The sequence below is a fragment of the Coccinella septempunctata genome, chromosome 1, assembly GCF_907165205.1.
Source record: "Coccinella septempunctata chromosome 1, icCocSept1.1, whole genome shotgun sequence".
Lineage (NCBI taxonomy): Eukaryota > Metazoa > Arthropoda > Insecta > Coleoptera > Coccinellidae > Coccinella > Coccinella septempunctata.
In genome coordinates, this window is record NC_058189.1 from 69,896,958 (window position 1) to 69,910,462 (window position 13,505).

General features: G+C 36.4%; 1 protein-coding gene across 2 annotated transcripts in view; it reads right to left on the minus strand.

Moving 5' to 3' along the window:
- The window catches only part of LOC123322602 (pleckstrin homology domain-containing family G member 3), a 148,671-nt gene that overhangs the window by 122,351 nt on the left and 12,815 nt on the right, over window positions 1–13,505 (minus strand). The window contains exon 1 of one of the 2 annotated variants that reach the window (XM_044910554.1): window positions 566–726. The exons of the other annotated variant lie outside the window; for it this stretch is intronic. The gene's annotated coding sequence lies outside the window, so the exon portion shown is untranslated. Of the gene's footprint in view, window positions 1–565; window positions 727–13,505 lie in introns of those variants that run through there. 2 annotated transcript variants of the gene reach the window in all.

Consider the following 13,505-nt stretch of genomic DNA (forward strand, 5'->3'; position numbering starts at 1 on the left):
CAGCATTTCGGTATTTTGAAAATTGTTCGTTTCTCTTCTTTCACATAAGATTCGGTGAAATCCTAAATTTTTCTTCCATTTGATGTGTCTTGTTTCGTTCAAAACCTCCCCGAGAGAACATAAAAAATAAGTTATAAAGTCAATGTAAAGTTAACTTTCAATAAAATTGAGATTTTCAGAAGGTCCGTTAATTTTTTTGCGCAGTGTATAAATGACGTACCGACATTCGATCAATGACAAATAAACTCTTATTATTTAGTTTCAATAACAGATTTATTCGATGAATAACACCGTTTGAAACTGAAAAGGCAGCATTTTTACTTATCCTTCGAATAAGACTTATCTATCGAATAAATTAAGTTATTCGCACGTGAAAGTACCGGGCCTAAATCAGACAGGACTTGATGAATATATCCCAATATCATTAATCATATCCACTATGCAAAGAGCATCAGTGGCGTCCTGACAAACCGACAATAATTATGCACTTCGCTACACAAACACAGACGCCACCTCCGACATACAAAAGCCTCTCCCTCGTCAATTTTGACGTGAAACCACATACCTGTCAGACGAACTGCACCTCATGTCGGACACCACCCTTGCAGAAAGAATCGCGCACAAAAAAAAATCGCACGAATTCTGACCCATATCCTGAACGTCCAAACAAATCATATTCGTAACTTATAATTACACGATTACGGGGGTTAACAATCCATCGGACGATCGCCGTTCAACAGACGTTAATGATGGCGAACGTAGCTCTTTGTTTCACATTCAGAATGACTCAGACGAAGTTCCACCTCTGGCTGGTGGCTCGAATGATAATTATTAGTTTTGATTATTCCAAGGACGTGCCGTGAACGAATTGCGAGTGGAACGGGCGAAATTGAATTTCAAATTACCGTTTCGACACGATTACGAGCTTGTTTTTACTGGTTTTTGGCGAAATATTGGGCGATAAACTCGGACGTTGGGAAACGATGTATTTTTCGACGTGCTAACATCAATCACACGCAACAAATACAAAAAGCGTAGCTCATAACATAACATAAACTCTCAAATTAATCAAGTAAATTAACAAAAAAACCCTTAACACAAGTTTCCCAGTGAGTCATAGTGCCCAACACAGAGAAATCTCTCTTGATTGATAAACAAACAAAAAAGTTGTCGAAAAACTAAGCTACGCACAAACTACACTGCGCAAAAAAATTAACGCACATTCTGAAAATCTCAATTTTAATGACAGTTGACTCTACATTGACTTTATAACTTATTTTTTATGTCCTCTCGGGAAGGTTTTGAACGAAACAAGACACATTAAATGGAAGAAATTTTCAGGATTTCACCGAATCTTATGTGAAAGAAGAGAAATGAACAATTTTCAAAATACAGAAATGCTGATAAGTGATTCAATACTTGGTATTTCCACCCCTTGCGTTAATTACAGCTCGGCAACGACGGTTCATACTCAAAATGAGTGATCTTAAAATGTTCTGATCTAATCCTTCCCAGATTTCTCCGAGTTGGATTCCTAAGTCATTAAGAGTAGCTGGATGATTTTCTGAACTTCTCAGCATTCTATTGAAGTTGTCCCAAACCTGCTCAATCGGATTGAGATCTGGACTTCTTGCTGGCCATTCCATTCGAGAGACTTCAACATCTTCAAGATACTCCTGAACGATGCGCGCACGATGGGGTCTGGCATTATCGTCCATAAAAATGAAATTTTCACCAATGTATGGGGCAAATGGCACTACATGCTCTTCAAGAATGTTCCTTATACACTTATCAGCATTCATAGCTCCATTATCAACGACCACTAGGTCTGTGCGAGCAGTCAAAGATATTCCACCCCATACCATAATCGATCCTCCCCCGAAACCAGAAGTATTCAGGAAATTGCACTGAGCATATCTTTCATGTGGACGTCTGTATACAAGGGAACGTCGATCACAATGGTAGAGGCAGAATCTAGACTAATCTGTGAAAAGAACTCTTTCCCAATCGACCTCTTCCCAATGGATATGCTCTCTCGCAAAATCCAAACGCGCCCTTCGATGGGCTGGGGTAAGAGCTGTGGGCCTCTTGCCGCGACACGAGGCCTTAAATCATATTCTCTGAGGAGGTTTCTTATTGTCTGAGTGCTAATTTGCTCCTCATGAGTTTTCTCAAGCTGAATTTGAAGGAGGCGAGCGGTTGCAGATGCAAACCGTTGTCTCAACGAAGAAACTCTCAAGTAACGTTCTTGAATGGCAGTTGTTACCCGTGGTCTACCCTGTCCTGATCTTCGGATATTCATACCTGTCTCACTGAATCGCTGCAACATTCTGGACACACTTGTATGGGAAACTCCAAACCATTCTGCAATTCTTGTGTATGTCCACCCTTCTTCTCGCAAAACTACCGCTTGGGCACATTCCTCTTGGGTCAAATTGCGTGTTTCGCGTTGCATAGCGATCGAGTGTAGAAAATCAAACGAAAGAAAAACTATTGATCACTAGAATTGATCGAGAACAACTGATTTTAGAATGAAGCCAATACATTCAAAATCTGATAATATCATCTTTTTTATTCCTGCTGGGAAAAAACATCTGTATTGAAGAAAACCGTTGAAAGTGGATAACATATGCTTGCAAAATTCTGATAAAAATAATTATCATTGAGAACACCTTCAGTTGTAGAATAAATTTGAGATTTCCATAACGTGCGTTAATTTTTTTGCGCAGTGTATATCAATGGGGAATTATCCTCAATTTGGTTTATCCCAGCATATGCAAGTTTAAACTGCATAATTATGAGTTTCATTCAGGAATTTTTCAAATGTACCGCAGAAACTATTCAAAATCATTCTTCACATATGAGGTTTTAAAATTTAAATCGCTTCGTTTCTAGTTTACGATTTGGCAACAGCGCCTACTAGAAAATAAAGAGAAAAGTGGCTTGTTCATAAAACAACTGTTGATTCACAGCCATCAAGATGTATTTGTTATCCTTTATTATCAACGCATATTTCAGTCGATGTTGCCAATTTGTGCTATTGAAACGAAACGCTTTAAATTTTAAATACCCATTTTTAATTTTCATTTTTAAGTACTCAAAATAATTTTTTTGGGAAACGGTTCAAATGGTTATTTCAAAATGTGACGTTTCAAAGATATTTCATAAAAAATACATCATTTTCGTCAGAAGGAGTATTCCCTATTATTTATACAACCATAAATCAATATCAAAATATTGTTATCAAGAAAAATCATATCAAATATCAAGGGTAAACAAAGCGAGAGTTACCAACGACTTCTATTTGTCATTCAAATATTCAAGCAAGTGAACATACAAGAGAAGACTACATAATACAAACAAACAGCATTCAATAAAGTATATCATTTCAACATCTTGTCATCCTTATCAACGTACAATGTAGCGGATGAACATTTCAATCATAACCATCTCTAGGAACCTACATCATCAAACGTTATATTCTGTCAAACATGCAAAGATAAACATTAAGTCCGATCGAGAAATAAAAAGGTATACAATTACAGACTTTACACAAGGTGGAACAAGGTTACTTTCGGTTTTATCTGAACGCTAGCCGTTAATCAATGGCTACACATAGATAAACAAGAATCGTGTCGTTTGAAAATTGAGAGCCCGGTCTGAAATAATTATATCTGTAAATGGTTTTGTTGTGTTCTTGATCTTCACAACGACTCTATTGTGTGCATCTCTATCGCGCTTTGGTGAGATGGCGATACTTTCGGTTTTGAGTGGGCAACAGTGTTGAAAATGACGAGGATTCTTTAAGATGAAGAGGGGAAATTTCATTTTGTTGAATCGATGACCAAACTTTCAAAAGATGATGAATAGGTCATGAAATTAGGAACATTTCTTTTCGTTTTACTGATAGATGATTTAGAGAATTGCTTTTACAATTGCCGTCTTTGGGAGGCTGCTGTATCTAAACAGGGGCTGCCTATGAAAGATCAACACTAGTTTTTCACTGTACAAATTATTCATCTACACCCTGCATATTATATTTTTTCAAATAGCGGTGATCTCTGATAAGGAATCATTGCTACTTATGTCCTATCTCACAAACGGTTTTATCGAATGAAATGAATTTCGGAATATAGTTTTCATTTATTTGTTGAATCTTTTTCAAACACAAGATATCACCCACGTCTTCCAGTTTTCTCATTATGACCATTACGTACCATAAAAATACTAAAAATTCAGAGAATGTTCAAAAATTTGAACATTAATCACAGATTTAGCTAGTTATTCTGAAGATACTTTTGTTTTACCAGAGGTGGCATAGCGCATAGCTCATTATGAAAACTTAAAATGCCTATATCTTTTTATCAGGGCAAAATCGGAAAAAATGATACAGGAAAAAAGTGTTTCATTTGACCTCTAGAATCTACTGTTGAAATATTTGTACGAGTTAAACTGTATTTTATCTGAGTAGTTCGCACATTGATCGAATTTGTATATCATACCTCGTTTTGAACATTAATTTAGATTGAATTGGGGGTTTTCAGGATTTAAAATCGCTTCAATAAGCGATGAGGATTTTCGATCTTTAATCAGGGCAGGGACAAATTCTCGTATTTCATAAAACCATAACTCAAACTCCGCACAAGATATAACACAGCGTCCTACACATCTCTTCCTATCTTACATCGTAATCATACCCTCAGATTCGCTATTTATATCCTCACCAACACCAACATCACTATTTACACGCCTGCCTCTCAAAAAAAAAAATAAAAGAGCCGCATTGCGTATGATGATACGCTGCAAGATGATGGAGGAAAATTGTTACCCGACGTATGAGTTCGTGCCAACGAGCCAAATAAAATATGTAATGTTCTTATTTAGCCGATCGTCCATTAGAATGGTCGGTAATTAAGTATTTATGCAATCTTTCGCTGTAAGTGATAAGTAATAATTCTAGGTTTCGCTCGGACCTATTAGGATTTTGCTCTCGCTTTACGACCGCACTCTAAAATCCTGCTAGCGGTTTCAGAGGTGTAGGATGAGTTTGTAACCAAGATAGGATATGTTCGTGTTTTGGTGATGTACATTTCTAAGTGAGTACATATCTAAATACACTCTACGATATGCTTGGTATCTATAAATAGAGTAAATTCACTTCTTAAGTAGACCGGCAAATTGCTATGAATAAATCCAATCAAAACAAGGAAAAATGAGAGGTTATCGTAATGTAATCGACATTATTTCCGACACAGATAACAGTTGGCGTAATTCCACATAAATCTAAGATTCGTTTTTCTTCGATGAATGAGAGTGATTAAACGACAGTCTTTTACGATTATGAGTATTCAAAAACATACTCAAGAAGTTTACCGAGGAAATTTCAACACTTGAACTTAGAGTCTATACTCCATTCACTTTTATTTTAGTACTCGGTTGGCCATGGAAATTTGACACATTTCACTCTGTATACTACGAAAATGTGGGGTTAAGACGCTTGTCAAAACATTTTTGGGTTTTAAATCAACGGTATGTTGCCCGTTCTACGTAAAAGTTTATGTTACTACGTATTTTATCACAATGTCGAATCTCTTCGGAAAATATGTGACGAACAAAATTGAAGTTTATACAAACTGATTGAAGGCATACCAAATCCAGTTATTTGCATGAAGAATACAAGAGATCAGTATAATATCATAATATGCACTAGCTTGAGGAGAGTTAATGTTCGTTATCTTCTTTGGCTAATGTTTGAATGCGGTACATCAGTTGTAGATTTCAAAAATATTAACCCGAAGATGAAATGCATATGATGCAGTGGTTGGGAATGGGTATTTCTCGAAGGAATTAACAGATAATTACAAGAATGTTAAATTCTTCGACAAAAATCAACTTGCATCAATACAAGTAAAAGGAATTAAAAGAAAGTTTCAAGCCAAGATGAACTACACCCCTTGAACAAAAATTTCACATGAATAAACAATTAACAGGACAACTGGCGCGTATTTGTGTTGCTGAGTCTCGACTTATCTTCATAGTCGTCCAGGAATGTTAGGCTTTTCCCACAATGTATTTATTTTCGTAGTCTCATTTTATTGAGAAGTTCTTCACTTTTTTCAGCATATTTCTTATTTTATCTATCCTGTATTTTTTATTCTGTTCAGATTTTCAATGCTTTAGATTTCTGCTGCAGTTTCACAGCCTTCATTTCAAAAAGTATTGCTCTAAGCTTTTTTGTTTTTGGGTCCCCCTTATAACAATCAAAATAATTCTCGTATCCAATTCTTCTTCGTTTGTAGCCGCCGAACATATCGAAAATCATCCCACAAGGTCTACCTGCATCTTGGCAGCTATAACAACTGCCCACAACGAGCCAATATGTTACCGCCGACACCTCGGCAACGTTTCTCTAACTGTAAATCAATAATACAGCTCGGTTTATGTCAACATCTGAGTGCAATATCACGAAAAAATGTCTATTGAACCATTTGAAAATGTTATTTCACACACAATGTTAATTGCTACAAACGCCATATGGCTGACCATGAACGCGGCAGAGGTAAAACTACGACGTTGTGAAACAACTCGACAAAGTGGGCTTGTTCTCGTTAGTAAATGGAGTCTTCACAGAGGTGGAATGAAAACGTTCATTCAGTCCGATATGTGTGGATGGAATTAACATATTATCTATCGATTCATGGCTTCAATTCAATGGATTTCACTATTCGATTTTCTGAACATTCGCGCTATCTTGCAGAAGCGAAATTCGAAAAACAGTTCACTCTGAATTGCTGTTCTTCCTTGTGTTCTTCATACAAGTAGACAACATATTTCTTTTTCCGAGCAACATACATATTAAACGTTCAAAATCTTGTGATCAGCTGACTGATCCTGTCAAAGCTTTGGCGAACTGTTGTAATTTCTGCGTAGAGACGGGTCAGCGGTGTAATTTTCTTGACATGGCAGACTAGACTTGCTACGGGTGGAGGAATACCTCCACAAACGCACAATGAGCCACAATCGAAAAGAGTTGTTGGCCATCAGGAAATGTTCATTATACCTTTGACTTCGTTCTCGCCACACAAACATTCGCCAATCAGATTTTTAAATCTGGACCAGAACCTATGCATCAGTAGCTTTCCGTGAATGGACTATGGATTCAGGAAGCTGTGAAGAAGGGATTTCTTGGTGCAGTTAACTGTTTTAGCCGATCTTGTGTAACGCTTGTAGCTCTTGTTCTTCCACCCCTATGAGTATATGCAGCACTTGCACTACAGCCATAGCGATTCCACGGTCTACTAATTACACTTAGTAAGTAGCAGTTAGTAACAGAAAAGTGCAACAAGTTCGTACATACGTAAAATATTGTCCCACTCGATCTCTTGTATTTTCTCGGTGCAATTCAATTGTTTCATTATTCATGGTTACTGTCGTGTTAACTGAGATAGCTATTGAGTTGAATAATAAGAATCATCCAGTAGATACAGCAAATTTGATGCCAAAATTCTGTCTCGCCTCAATTTTTGGGCAGAGTAAATTCAAATGACTCTAAATCGCAAAATATTAACACATTATTATTAATATCTGTCTGCAGAATCAAACATTTGCCCAGTTGTAACCGCACCTCTAATGTCTCCCACAGTTGCGTTATGTTTGGTCTGTTATTCCTTCTACCGATGAAGGCTGACTTCGCCACGGTATCAAGTTCATGAGTGCATGACTTTATCCAAAACAATTAACTAAGTAGAAATGTGATCTAGGTGCCAGGTTTCGGTTACACCTTCCTCCTCAATGATCGAGCTAATGCTGGTAATAGAGCTCGATCATTTGAAGGGGGTCACTAAACTGGTCACTTTTCAAAACGCTAAATTTCGTGTCGCGAATATTAAATATGGTGGAAGACGTTCACCCAAGGTGATCTGAATACTGATTGACTGTTATAAAACCGTCGCTGTCAAAGAACACCGTATTTTTTTCAATCGGTTGTTTTCAGGAATGATCAAATTGCAGGGTGGCATTTGAGAGAATCAGCAAACAAGCTATACTCCATTCACTTTTATTTTAGCAGTCGGTTGGCCATGGAAATTTGACACATTTCACTCTGTATAGTACGAAAATGTGGGGTTATGACGCTTGTCAAAACATTTTTGGGTTTTAAATCTACGCTATGTTGTCCATTCTACGTAAAAATTTCTGTTATTACGTATTTTATCACAATGTCGAATCTCTTCAGAAAATATGTGACGAACATAATTGAAGTTTATACAAACTGATTGAAGGCATACCAAATCCAGTTATTTGCATGGAAAATACAAGAGATCAGTATAATATCATATATGCACTAGCTTAAGGAGAGTTAATGTTCGTTATATTCTAAAGTTTGAATACGTTACATCCGTTGTAGATTTCAAAAATATTAACCCGAAGATGAAATGGATATGATGCAGTGGTTGGGAATGGGTATCTCTCGAAGGAATTAAAGGATAATTACAAGAATGCTAAATTCTTCAACAAAAATCATCTTGCATCAATAATAAGTAAAAGGAATTAAAGGAAGTTTCAAGTCAAGATGAACTTCACCTTTGAACAAAAATTTCCCATGAATAAACAATTAACAGGACAACTGGCACATATTTGTGGCTGTTCATCTTAATACATTGATATAATAATAATAATAAGGTATTTATTGGTACCTTAAGACATTTACAATGTATAAGACAAGCCAAATGGAAAATAGAAAAATCAATTTTCGGGAACTTATTCTACGAAAATCCTGTAGTAAACTTTTCGCATCAATTCACCCAAACATAAAATTCTCAAATGCCACCACTTTTTTGGGTCTCTCAAAAGAAGGAAATTCTTTGTCATCCTCTTCATTTACAATCTTTCTGATTGTGGAACTATTCAGCTGAAATATAAGTCGCTTAGATTCAGATGAAATATATATAAATTCTCTTGAATTGAATATGTTCGCTACCGTCTGACGTATTGTGGATTTTAGAATATCAGGAAACTAATTGAATGAGTGGACCTGAATTCTAAATAGCATTTCCTGAAACCCTGTCTTTTTTTTCAATCACTTTCGGCATTTTCGTAATAAAAATTGATATTAGTTGTGGCAACGGCGTTATGACATTAAGGACATTTCTTGCGTGCCAACCTTACTCCGTTCTACTTACAAAAACTTGAGAAAATTATTTCATGGTCAACCGACTGCTTAAATAAATGTGAATGAAGCAATTTGCGGAAATAATAATTTTCTTGAGCATTTCATTTACCTTTTCAGGAACTGTTTTCCTGAATCGGGTTCTTCAGAATTTCAACAGGTTATCGAACCAATAAATCTCCCAACCCGGGACAGGTACGGCTATGATGAAAACTATTAAATTTCGACGTCAATGAACTGAATAATAATTCATCGACGTATTTTTAACGAACAATTCCCAAAGCGCAATTACGTTCCAAGTAGAGCTCATTATGGGTCAATTATTCACGTGTATAGGCGTTATTGAGAACTATCCATCAACTTTACACCTATTGGATAATAACTCATCGTTCGACTTCACTTTCCCTCGAAATGCTCGAAACTGGAAAACTTATTATGTAAATTTGTGATTAGGAATTCATGTAGTCTACGAAGAGTCTGATGGAGGTGTCGATATCACAAATCACGTAAATTTGAGGAACTTTCTCGATCGTTGGAGGAATTTTTTATCGATTGATCGGGTTCTGACTGAAATTGATAAGAGTGCAGTAGGCGATGTACGTAGGTACTGGTTTCCACCGGTCGAAATCTACCTACTTGTTTATGAGGATTTGAGACATCGATCTAAAATGGATTTAGGTTATACTGAGACTGGTTGAAAAACTGTTCGTTTCTTTTCCTGATTTAGGACCAAATTCACCAAACGATGATCCGCTTAACTCAAACTCAGATTAAAATTCAAACAAACTATTTCTAACATTGACAACTGGATTGTCTAGATAGATAGATAGATAGATAGTATTTATTCATCTCTTAGTATTCACGAATACAAGAAAAAATGTCAAATAAACAATATAAACAATATAAACCCTACACAACCATGTGTTTGTTTACCTTACAATATTCCAAGAATTCATTAACATTGTATGGTTCACAAGTAATTACAAACTTAAACAACTTTTTCAAAAACATTTTCTCAACATCGATAGTATGAAATTGTACAGGCAGGGAATTAAGCAACCTAATACACATATACTGTGCATTATTTTGTGTCAGTGTTAGACTATGTATTGGGTATATATATTTCACAATCTGTCTGGTTCTAGTGTTCACATTTCTAAATTCTTCGAAAAGATCTGGGTGCTGTATGAGAAATTTAATGCTGTTATATACGTAAAGACCCATAAGGGTAAGAATATTATTCATCCGGAAAACACCTCTACAAGTCTGTCTGTACTTCATACCTAGCATAGTTCTCAATGCAATTTTTTGTTTAACGAATAAAGAATCAGAAAATGAACTATTTCCCCAGCAGACAATACCATATGATAATATTGATTGAATATTTGCAAAATATACAGTTCTCAAAGTTGATACATCAACCGACCTTTTTAATACATTAATGGAATAGATAGCAGAGTTAAGTCTTCTTTCTAGAGACTCAACATGAACCTTCCACTTTACATTGCAGTCCATGTGAACCCCAAGAAATTTGGTGGAGTTACATACCGTAACACATACACCATCCAGCTTTATTTCACAAGGTAATTCATAGCTAGCTCTATCTGTATGAAAAATAACACACTCTGTTTTACTTGCATTCAAGCTTAAATCATTGCTAAGGCACCAGTTCTTCACGCTAATGAAGACATCATTCAATTCAATTGTCACCCTACTCAAATCTTTCAAAATTTTGACTATATTAGTATCATCTACAAATATAATTATATTAAGTGATTGATCAATGTAAATATAATACAGGGTAATAATACAGGGTTTCTTTTTTTCAACAGAAGGTAGAATTGGTCAAAATGCAGCATTTCACCAAAAATCACATATACGAAACTTTCAAAATGATAAAATGATAAAGTTGAAAAAAAAAATTGAAAATTATTACTAAAATAGATCCTCATACGATCCTAGACCGTTTGTGAGCTGAATTATCGCAAAGCAGTAGGAAAAAACTTATCTCCTGATTAGACCATGTGGTTTCGTTTGGGATATTCGCTCGTTAGATATTTTCGTGGTAATGAAAATAGAAACTTAGGATTGCCGAATTGTTCTCATTATTTTTTTAGTAACTTACACGATTTTATGAAATAGCTCATTTCGATACCAACTGACAGAAGAGACTTAGGCTCAAGTGCAAAAACTAGAATAATACTTCAAAATCTCACCAATAAAATTCGTCTAAATTATTCACGACTTTTTTCACAATAGGCATCACAATCTTCTAGTTCGAACATTCCAACAATTGTCGTAAAAATGGGATGAAATGGGGAAATATCATACAACTTTTTCAACATAACTAACATAAGCACTTTCAAGAAACTGCCTCGATTTTCTAAATTTTTTTTTCACCCTAAATTGCACGTTACAACAATTATGATTCTCTCCGAAGTGACCTGATGCATCTAATCCGATGAACTTGGTACTGAACCATTCATTGTCCAGCCATATGCTCATGTTTTGTTTCGTTTTTGCGATGCCGGAGTCACCTTCCACAGTCCCGTACTTGAAATTCAATAAAATTTTGTCGAACTTCTAGGGGTTGTATCTCAGCCATCTTGAATATTTTATATAGACAATTTTTGGTAAAACGACCTTTTTTTTCATGAGTTCTACATTCTGCCAAAGAAAGCTTCACCTTCGAAAACACCTTGTATATTCCAAGGAATTCTTTTTAATTCATCCATCAATACTGGGTGTTCCCAATACAAATACGCAGACTTGACTTCGAAGGCGATAAGCTCTGCAGACCAGAACGTTATTGAGACAAGTCCAAAAGGCGCCTCGTTTCGTAAAAACGCACTTCCAGTCATGACTAACGACAGACTTAACGAACAGAAGGATTTATTACTGAAAACAATCGTCATGCGAATTCCTATTTGCGGGCATACATTTTGCTGCATTTTTCGCGGTCGGCCATCTACGTGACAGATTAAAATCGGAATAGCGAGAAATAGAGCGGCCTGATAAGCCTTTTCTCAATATTTCACGTCTCCGGTGTAAATATTTCGCTTGGCTTATCGTCGTTCAAACAATGGGAATGGCGTCTAAATTAATAACTGGGCAAGTGCGATGATGAAAAATGGAGTTATTATGGCGTTTGTTGTAATAGCAACGTGTGTTAGAGGTTGATAATGGTAACGCAGAGTAGAGCAATTGAGCAATGCCAATGAGAATACAGGATGAGTCTTCGACTCGTAAAGGTATTTTAGCAGTAGATTCTTGAGGTCAAAAGAAACACTTTTTTTCTTTGCCATTTTTTCCGAATCGGCTCGGTTTAAAAGATACAGGCTGTTGAAAAACCATTAAAAAATGTTATTCTTAGTTAGAATTAAATGAACTTCGGAATATGATTTTTCCTTTATTTGAGAATCGTTTTCGAACACAAGATATCACCCACGTCTTCCAGTTTTCTCATTATGACCATTACGTACCATAAATATACCAAAAATTCAAAGAACCTAACTCTTGAAACTAAGTTTTGTAGAATAAAAGTATTCTTTATATTTTCTCGCCGTTTTCGTTTTCCTCGCTATGCAACGCGAAATACGCAATTTCACCCAAGAGGAATGTGCCCAAGCGGTAGTTTTGCGAGAAGAAGGGTGGATATACACGAGAATTGCAGAAAGGTTTGGAGTTTCCCATACAAGTGTGTCCAGAATGTTGCAGCGATTCAGGGAGACAGGTATGAATATCCGAAGACCAGGACAGGGTAGACCACGGTTAACAACTGCCATTCAAGAACGTTACTTGAGAGTTTCTTCGTTGAGACAACGGTTTGCAACCGCTCGCCTCCTTCAAATTCAGCTTGAGCAAACCCATGAGCTGCAAATTAGCACTCAGACAATAAGAAATCTCCTCAGAGAATATGATTTAAGGCCTCGTGTAGCGGCAAGAGGCCCAGCTCTTACCCCAGCCCATCGAAGGGCGCGTTTGGATTTTGCGAGAGGACATATACATTGGGAAGAGGCCGATTGGGAAAGAGTTCTCTTCGCAGGTGAGTCTAGATTCTGCCTCTACCTTTGTGATCGACGTTCCCTTGTATACAGACGTCAACATGAAAGATATGCTCAGTGCAATTTCCTGAATACTACTGGTTTCGGGGGAGGATCGATTATGGTATGGGGTGGAATATCTTTGACTGCTCGCACAGACCTAGTGGTCGTTGATAATGAAGCTATGAATGCTAATAAGTATATAAGGAACATTCTTGAAGAGCATGTAGTGCCATTTGCCCCATACATTGGTGAAAATTTCATTTTTATGGACGATAATGTCAGACCCCATTGTG